The sequence below is a fragment of the Sphaeramia orbicularis genome, chromosome 9 (assembly GCF_902148855.1).
Source record: "Sphaeramia orbicularis chromosome 9, fSphaOr1.1, whole genome shotgun sequence".
In the NCBI taxonomy this organism is placed as follows: Eukaryota; Metazoa; Chordata; class Actinopteri; order Kurtiformes; family Apogonidae; genus Sphaeramia; species Sphaeramia orbicularis.
The window spans coordinates 44,340,803-44,351,401 of NC_043965.1; positions in this window are offsets into that span (position 1 = coordinate 44,340,803).

A 10,599-nucleotide genomic window follows, 5' to 3' on the forward strand; every position below is an offset into this window, starting at 1 on the left:
GTAAATATGAAAAATGACTGGATGATAATACAGTAAAGAATGAAGTGCAGGACAGAATAAAAATGTATATTCTTATTAAACTGTAAGAATGGACAGAAATAAATATGACATTATTGTGACATTACAGGAGCATTGTGTGGCATAAACAGTACCATGGTTCATGTTAGACCAGTTAAGGCGGTCCAGTGACATTTCACATGTGGGACTTTCATTTTTTGGCTGAGCCGTGTCATTTTATGGCTATGTTCAGGTGGGAAAACCTGATTAAATATGTCGATTTATTGTCTTATGTCCCAGATTATCCACGGCTTGACTTGAGTCCACACAGACAGTGCATCTAATTCCAGAAGAGGAGCATCCACAGCAGACTCACCCCCCGCCCCAGAAAAACTACTTTCCCTCTGTCTGCCTCCTCTATTAAAGCTGCACTAGAAGCCATCTAGAGAACTGGATGAACACAATTTACATCGAGCACATTTAAAGAAATGGTTCATCTGCAGTCGGCTCCGTTGGCACTAAAACACACTTTCACTTTCCTCGTCCTCAGCCTCTGAGCGTTTAACTTCTTTTACCACCTGTCGACCGCACACATGTTCTAATGTGTTTTTGTTTCTGACTTTTATAACAGGCACCTGCACTTTGGGCATGTTTCTTCATCTATGTCAGTGTTTCCTGGGGGGGGGGGGGCATGGGATCATTCCTAGGTGTTTTTTTTCTTCAGGTTAGAACATGTAGCAGGTGGAACTAATGTTTTAGCGTGGAACATCCTGGACTCATTTTATGGACGTACAACAAACCAATCTACTGCCATAGTGATCTGTGACTAGACCGGACAAAGAGTTAAAGTTTGGAGAATGGACAAGGACTGGACTGGAAAAGAAACATGTGCAATGTTTCTATTTTTGCACAGTTTGCACTTTAATGTTCTGAGATGTGCGATGGAAACGTACGGTGGCCGACAAGGGCCAAACACATGCCAGCCGCCCAATGCGTCTCAGTTCAAGAAAACAGCTGGAAGTGCAGAAACGATGCAAATTCACAAACTCAAACACAAGTCTAAACAACTTTATATATATATATATATATATATATATATATATATATACAGTACAGGCCAAAAGTTTGGACACACCTTCTCATTCTTCGCATTTTCTTTATTTTCATGACTATTTACATTGTAGATTCTCACTGAAGGCATCAAAACTATGAATGAACACATGTGGAATTATGTACTTAACAAAAAAGTGTGAAATAACTGAAAACATCTCTTATATTCTAGTTTCTTCAAAGTAGCCACCCTTAGCTCTGATGACTGCCTTGCACACCCTTGGCATTCTCTTGATGAGCTTCCAGAGGTAGTCACCTGAAATGGTTTCCGCTTCATAGCTGTGCCTTGTCAGGGTTACTTAGTGGAATTTCTTGCCTTATTGATGGGGTTGGGACCATCAGTTGTGTTGTGCAGAAGTCAGGTTGATGCACAGCTGACAGCCCTATTGGACAACTGTTAGAATGCATATTATGGCGAGAACCAATCAGCTAAGTAAAGACAAACGAGTGGCCATCATTACTTTAAGAAATGATTGTCAGTCAGTCTAGAAAATTTCAAAACCTTTGAACGTGTCCCCAAGTGCAGTCGCAAAAACCATCAAGCGCTCCAACGAAACTGGCTCACATGAGGACCGCCCCAGGAAAGGAAGACCAAGAGTCACCTCTGATGCTGAAGATAAGTTCATCTGAGTCACCAGCCTCAGAAATCGCAAATTAACAGCAGCTCAGATTAGAGACCAGATGAATACCACACAGAGCTCTAGCAGCAGACACATCTCTACAACAACTGTTAAGAGGAGACTGCGTGAATCAGGCCTTCATGGTCAAATAGCTGCTAGGAAACCACTGCTCAGGAGAGGCAACAAACAGAAGAGATTTATTTGGGCCAAGAAACCAAGGAATGGACATTAGACCAGTGGAAATCTGTGCTTTGGTCTGATGAGTCCAAATTTGAGATCTTTGGATCCAACCGCCGTGTCTTTGTGCGACGCAGAAAAGGTGAACGGATGGATGCTACATGCCTGGTTCCCACCGTGAAGCATGGAGGGGGAGGTGTGATGGTGTGGGGTGCTTTGCTGGTGACGCTGTTGGGGATTTATTCAAGATTGAAGGCAACCTGAATCAGCATGGCTACCACAGCATCCTGAAGTGACATGCCATTCCATCCAGTCTGCGTTTAGTTGGACCATCATTTATGTTTCAACAGGACAATGACCCCAAACACACCTCCAGGCTGTGTGAGGGATATTTGACCAAGAAGGAGAGTGATGGAGTGCTGCGCCAGATGACCTGGCCTCCACAGTCACCGGACCTGAACCCAATCGAGATGGTTTGGGGTGAGCTGGACCACAGAGTGAAGGCAAAAGGGCCAACAAGTGCTAAGCATCTCTGGGAACTTCTTCAAGACTGTTAGGAAACCATTTCAGGTGACTACCTCTGGAAGCTCATCAAGAGAATGGCAAGAGTGTGCAAAACAGTCATCAGAGCTAAGGGTGGCTACTTTGAAGAAACTAGAATATAAGAGATGTTTTCAGTTATTTCACACTTTTTGTTAAGTACATAATTCCACATGTGTTCATTCATAGTTTTGATGCCTTCAGTGAGAATCTACAACGTAAATAGTCATGAAAATAAAGAAAATGCAAAGAATGAGAGGTGTGTCCAAACTTTTGGCCTGTACTGTATATATATATATATATATATATATATATATAATATGGTAAAATACTCAATAAAATAATCAGAAATATAATTAAAAGTAACAAAATAAGATGAATGCAAAAAATATTTAAGATCCCAAAAATTGCATTTGAACACTTTTTTTCTTTAAGTTTTTTTCTTGAAGTGAATTTTTTTTAAATTGAATTTCTTTTTTTTACTGGGAAAAAAAAAAAAAAAAAAAAAAAAAAAAAATATATATATATATATATATATATATATATATATATACACACACACACATATATATATATATACACACACACACACATACAAAAACTCACTCAATCAAAGAAAAAAAGTGTTCAAATGCAATTTTTGGGATCTTAAATATTTTTTGCATTCATCTTATTTTGTTACTTTAAAAAAAAAAAAAAAAAAAAAAAAAAAAAAAAAAATATATATATATATATATATATATATATATATATATATTTGTGTGTGTGTGGTATATACATATATATATATACACACACACACACACACACACCAAAATATTTATTATTTATTTTATTTATTTCAAATGCAATTTTTGGGATCTTAAATTTTTTGCATTCATCTTATTTTGTTACTTTTAATTATATTTCTGATTATTTTATTGAGTATTTTACCAGTGAAATCATCTTAACTTGCTTCATGACTTTGTTTTCTGGTAGTGGAATGAACCACAGTACATTTACTATGCTACAAGTACAAACCAAAAACAAATATTTTCCATCCAAAAAAAAAAAAAAAAAACCTTTTCAATCAAAGAAAAAAGTGTTTAAATGCAATTTTTTGGATCTTTTTTTTTTTTTTTTTTTTGCATTCAACACTTTTTTTCTTTGAAAAGTTTTTTTTTTTTTTTTGCAAATTTTTTTTGATTGAAAATATTTTTTTTTATGGTTAGAGCAATAAAGAAACAAATCTACTTTCATAAAAAAAAAAATAGGTTCAATAAAAAAATTCAATTGCAGTTTTTTCATGCCTAAAGAGGAATAAAACACTCAAGAAAAAATTGTGACTAAGGTTCTCATAATTTATGCATGAAAGAGTTAAATAGAATTCATTTAAAGAGCTCATATTTTGCTAAACCCACTTTTATCAGTCTTTGGTTCATTTATTTGTGTATTTGGACCCTAAGAGTTCATAAAATTTGAATTTGAACCCTCCAGGTGCTGCAAAGCTATCTTTATATTTATAACCCAACACCCATGTTCCTCTTTTTTTATGTATGTGGGAGTTTAACCAACGTACACTTCTACACTTCTAACAGCCTACAGTCGACTTCACACATGAACATACAGTTAAGTGGTGAATTTTAAGGTTTTTTTTCATATATTTTGAAGTCTGAAAGGCACCTTATAGTGATATTGACCCATATATAGACATGACTTCATGTGTTATTGATGCCACTTCTCCACACTGTTCCTAAACTCCTGCTTACCTGCCTCATAAACACTCCACCATCGGCCAGAAGAAGATGAGCGGCTGCTGCTGCATGTGGATGTGCACTGAAGAACACCTGTAGCGCTCTAATGCATAGACTGTGATACCCTCTTTCAGTATTATGATAGTCCCACGGCTGTTCGAAGCTGTTTACATTACACGGCTACGTGCTAAAAATGCTGATCGCCTGCACCAGCACGAGTTGGGAATGTTCAATCAATCCAGTCTTGTAACTCCAGTCAATACGCTTAAGCACTGAGTACAGACAATCCCTCTTCATTGACATTCTGAACACCGGATCGCTTAAATCACATCAGAGAATTAAGAGAACACACTGTACCACATACCTTTTATTGAGACATAAGGGCTGAGAACAGTGATAAATACAAACATGACAATCACAGGAAGTAGAGTTTTTCCAGGAGCACATGTGCAGCTTTAATTACAGCCTCCACCCATAAACACCCACAACTACTGTGGTGGCACTTCCCAAATGAATGTCTGTATTTAACCATCCTGCACTGATTTATCACCATTTATTAGAATATTATCCTCTGTATTTTCCATTTTTTCAGTGAAAATCATGTTTGTTCCTATATTTAATTTACTAATCATGTAGATGTTCATAAAGTTCAGAGTATATTTGACTGTTTTTATAGCACAAAACAGAGAAAATTGACGAAAAAGTGACTTTTTCAGCAAAGATATCAATAAGTGAACATAAAACAAGTGTCACCATCCACTGTTATTTGTGAAACTACACGTTTTATGTTCACGGTGTTTCCATGTTTACTACAGAGCCTCTGAACGTCCAAATGGGTCATATCTGATGACTGTGAAATGACGACAAACTGCATTTTACACCAATTATTTACATGGACTGATAGGATTAATGGATCAACAGGTATTAAACTGTTTCCATCAGCAGATGGTGTTGGTTACCAGTGACTGTTGAGTCTTTGAGGGTAAAACAACATAAAAGATCTACAGTAGAACAATGTGGACTAGAATGGAAAAAAATCCAAATCTTACCAAGTGTATTTTTCTCATTTCTAGTCCAAATATATCATCACACTTAAAATAAGACATAATCACCTAAAGAGTAACTTTTCAGTGAGATATAAGGACTTATTTTTAGACAACAGGTCTTGAAAATCTTATTTCAAGAAATCTTACCTAGATAATTTTTACTTGTTCCATTGGCAGATTTTTTTTTTTTGCTTCATTTAAGATTTTTTGCTTCATTCCAATTTTTTTTTTTTTGCTTCATTCAAGATTTTTTTTTTTTTTTGCTTCATTCAAGATTTTTTTTTGCTTAATGTAAGATATTCTTTTGCTTAATTCAAGATTTTTTTTTGGCTTAATTTAAGTTTTTTTTTTTTATTAATTCAAGCAAAAAAATCTGCCAATGGAACTAAAGAAAATTATCTTGGTAAGATTTCTTAAAATAAGATTTTCAAGATTTGTTTTCTAAGTTTTGACTAGAAATGAGAAAAATACATTTGGTAAGATTTAGATTTTTGCAGTGACATGTTGTTGTTCGACAGTATTTGCTCATTAACCAACATCATTTTTCTCATTTCCAGTTAAAATATCTCATCAAACTTAAAATAAGACATAATCACCTAAAGAGTGACTTTTTAGTGAGATATAAGAACTGATTGTTAGACAATAGATCTGGAAAATCTTATTTCAAGAAATCTTACCAAGATCATTTTCACTTGTTCCATTGGCAGATTTTTTTTGCTTCATTTAAGATTTTTTGCTTCATTCAAGATTTTTTTTTTTTTTTTGCTTAGTTCAAGATTTTTTTTTGCTTCATTCAAGATTTTTTGGCTTCATTCAAGATTTTTTTGATTAATTCAAGCAAAAAAAAAAAATCTGCCAATGGAACTAAAGAAAATTATCTTGGTAAGATTTCTTGAAATAGGATTTTCAAAATCTCTTTTCTAAAAATAAGTTCTTATATCTCACTGACAAGTTACTCTTCAGGTGATTCTGTCTTATTTTAAGTTTGATGAGATATTTTGACTAGAAATGAGAAAAATACACTGGGTAAGATTTAGATTTTTGCAGTGACATGTTGTTGTTTGATAGTATTTGCTTATTAACCAACATCATTTTTCTCATTTCTAGTTAAAATATCTCATCAAACTTAAAATAAGACAGAATCACCTAAAGAGTGACTTTTAGTGAGATATAAGAAGTGATTGTTAGACAATAGATCTGGAAAATCTTTTTTCAAGAAATCTCACCAAGACAATTTTTATTTGTTCCATTGACAGATTTTTTGCTTGAATTAAGCAAAAAAAATAAAAAAATAAAATACAATCTTGAATTAAGCAAAAGAATCTGCTAATGGAACAAGTGAAAATTATCTTGGTAAGATTTCTTGAAATAAGATTTTCCAGATCTATTGTCTAAAAATAGTTATTTTATCTCACTGAAAAGTTACTCTTTAGGTCAGGGGTGTCAAACTCATTTTGGTTCAGGGGCCACATTAAGCCAAATTTGATCTGAAGTGGGCCGGACCAGTAAAATAATAACATAATAATGTATAAATAATGTCAACTCCAAATTTTCTTCAATGTTTTAGAGCAAAAAAAAGTAAAATTATGCGATGACATTGTTTGCATCTATCAACCATCCTTTAAAACAATGTGAATAACATGAACAAACTGAAATTCTTGAGAAAACTAAGTGCACTTTCAACCATATTATGTCTCAGTTCATCATTTACACATGTAAATTACAACTTACAGATCACAGTGGATCAACAAACACACAAAACATTTAATAAAGAGGCAGAATATTGGTAAACTTACACTTCAGATATTTCAAATTTTTCATAATTGTTCAGGTTATTTGTGTTTTTTTGTGAAAACGACTGTTTGTTTTAGTGTAAATACAGTAAAATGACATAAAAATGTTTACATTTACAAGAAAAAACATTTGGAGTTGTGAGTATTTATAGGTTATTATGATACTATTTGACTGATCTGACCCACTTAATATTGAATTGGTCTGAATGCGGAACCTAAACTAAAATGATTAATATCTTCAGTGCAATTTTTACATTTCACAAATCCATCCCACGGGCCGGACTGGACCCTTTGGCGGGCCGGATTTGGCCCCCGGACCACATGTTTGACACCTGTACTTTAGGTGTTTTTGTCTTATTTTAAGTGTGATGAGATATTTTGACTAAAAAGGAGAAAAATACACTTGGTAAGATTTTAATTTTTTCCAGTGAAACTGCTGAAAACCTCCTTTTTATCTGAAATCGTGTTTTTGGTCAAGAAAAGCGAAGGACGTGTTTTCGAACGAACACAGGAAAGTGTATCCCACTGTCTTTCCTTACCCAACACAAAGAAATAAGGCAAATAAATAAATAAAACATTAAAATAAGAATATAAAACCCTACCCAAGTGAAGCTTTCGCTGGGTAAATCGATGCTATATACAGTATTTTACAACTCCAACGCACTGAAGTTGGATTTCGAGGAGTCAAATATGGCAAAGCAATACATTCAGACTGAATTGGAGATGTTAGAATTGATTAAAGTCAAAGTGCATGTCTCATAGGTGGAGAAGAACGCATATTACAGAAGCAAAGTGGGAATGGCTGCACTGGGTTACAAAAAAATGTTTTTTGCAAGTTGTCTAGGTTTTTTCAACTGAATTAGGACCATTTTGCACCGCTAAATCCAAAAATGACATCTGTTTTTCTCAATCAGGTCAGGTTTTTTTGCTAATTTGATTTTGAAAAGTTGGATCTTCTCACAAAATTGATTACATTTTTGTGACTTTAGCAGTTGATTTTTTATATAGTTCTCACCCAAAATAGGTTTTAAGAGAATAAAAAAAATCATTTGATCACTTGATTCCTGTTAGGTACAATGGTGTACAGGGTGGGGAAGCAAAATTTACAATATTTTGAGGCAAGGATTGAAAGACAGTGTATGACCAATTAGTTTATTGAAAGTCATGAGAATTTATTTGCCACAAGAAAATGGACATAATAGAAAATGTTTTTATTCTATGTGTCCTCCTTCTTTCTCAATAACTGCCTTCACACGCTTCCTGAAACTTGTGCAAGTGTTCCTCAAATATTCGGGTGACAACTTCTCCCATTCTTCTTTAATAGTATCTTCCAGACTTTCTGGTAATAGTTTTGCTCATAGTCATTCTCTTCTTTCCATTATAAACAGTCTTTATGGACACTCCAACTATTTTTGAAATCTCCTTTGGTGTGACGAGTGCATTCAGCAAATCACACCCATCTTTGACGTTTGCTTTCCTGATTACTCATATGGGCAAAAAGTTTGTGAAAAGGTATGGATAATAGTGTTAGGTATGATATGACATCAATATATGTTTGGTTTCAAAACAATGGTGTAGTGCCTGCTGAGAAAAAACAACTAATGTTCATTGTAAATTTGCTTCCCCACCCTGTATTCACTGCAGATGCAGCAGAATACTTATTTTGCAAGATCTTCTAGTCAAAGCCATTTCATTCACCTGTAATATTAAAAAAAACATTATCATAAATTGGCAAAAGTAAAATCTTCAGAACTCATTTATTGCAAGAAATATGAACGATTTTGTATCATATGATGTGAAAATGCCCATAAATGTAAGCAAAAATGTTATAAAGCCAACATGTAGCATAGTTCAGAAAGTTGACCTGATTGAGCAAATGAATGTGATTTTTGGATTCAGCACACCAAAATGATCCTAAATCAGCTCAAAAAACTTAAACAATAAATTTGTTGTTGACCAGTGCTATATGCAAAGCGTCGGTTTAATGTTTTTCGATACAAAGAGTGTTCAGGGCAGCTGAAAGTATAAAGTATACAACCTGCTGACAGCACATCCAGTCGACACACTGGATGACGGCGTCTTCTTTAACTTTTATGCAGAGTCCTAAAGGTTTTATGGATCCTACGGTAATGAAACCTGCTCCGTCTATGAAAGAGCACATAAGTTTCAGTTCAGGTAAAGAGACGAAGGGAGCCAGGAGGCAGCGTGGCAGGTAGGAGGAGTGAATATTTAATGCCGGACCTGGGCCGAGTGCGAAAAAGTCAACGCAATCCCAATCCAAACGTGGTTTAGTGGTTTAAGCGGGGTCACAGGCTCTTCACCGGAAACGCCAGTGAGAAGATTCCAACACGTGGCTCGGAGGAATTTACTGCCCGCTGCTGAGGACAAGTCAAAAACTGAAGAAGAGTTAAAATCATAGTCGTGTCACTTCAATTTATGTAACCAGACTGTTTTTACATGAGGGGAGGGGGGGGTTGGTTTTCAGATTAGAGGTCAAAGGTTAAAGGTTAAAGCACAGGTGACAAACATATTTGTGAAATGCAAAATTTACACTGATGATATTAATAATCCAGGGTGTTAAAATTATTTTAGTTCAGGTTCAACATACAGAATAATATGATGTGAAGTGGATCAGACCTATAATAATAATAATAACCAATAAATCGGGGGGTCAAACTCGTTATAGTTCAGGGGCCACATCCTCCCAATGTAATCTGAAGCAAGGTTCTAATAGTTTTGGATATTTATTATAGTTTAGTTTTATTTAGTTTTGACTTTTTTTTCTCTAATTCAGTTAGTTTTAATTCGTTTTTTTGAGCAGGTTTGCTAGTTTTTTTAGTTTTCGTTCCCCCCCCCCCCCCCTTTTTTTTTTTTTTCTCTAGGTCCAGGTCAAGGTCTAATAGTTTGGGATTTTTCATTACAGTTTAGTTTTATTAGTTTTGACTTTTTTTTTCTCTAATTCAGTTAGTTTTAATTCGTTTTTAGAGCAGGTTTGCTAGTTTTTATTAGTTTTCATTTTTTTTTTCCAAATGCCTAGTTTTAGTTTAGTTTTAGTAATAATTTTAGTTTTGTCGTAGTTTTATCTTCTTCTCCGTCGTATTCAAATAAATCCCAGACAGGACTCTGCTGCTTTCTCCTAACTTAGTCTCCATGTTTCCAGGTAGAGTGGGAACCAGAGGGCGACTGGAAACCACAAGCAACGGACTGAAGTGTCGTATGGTGCCGCTAGCTAAACTTGCTCGAGCGAAATAAATCATATCAATCATATCAATCCGACATTGACAAAGATGAAAACAAAGGGAATTTTAGCTGTAATTTTTATACGTTTTAATTAGTTTTGTAAACACACAATACAGTTTCAGTTAGTTATCATTTTTCTTTTAATTATAGTTTTTATTTATTTCAGTTAACGAAAATGTGTTTTCAATTCTAGTTTTCATCATTTCGTTGGTTTTCGTTAACGATAATAACCTTGATCTGAAGTGGGCTGGACCAGTAAAATAATAACATAATATATAAACAATGTCAACTCCAAATTTTTGTCTTATGTTTTAAAGTGAAAAAAGAAAATTACATTATGAAA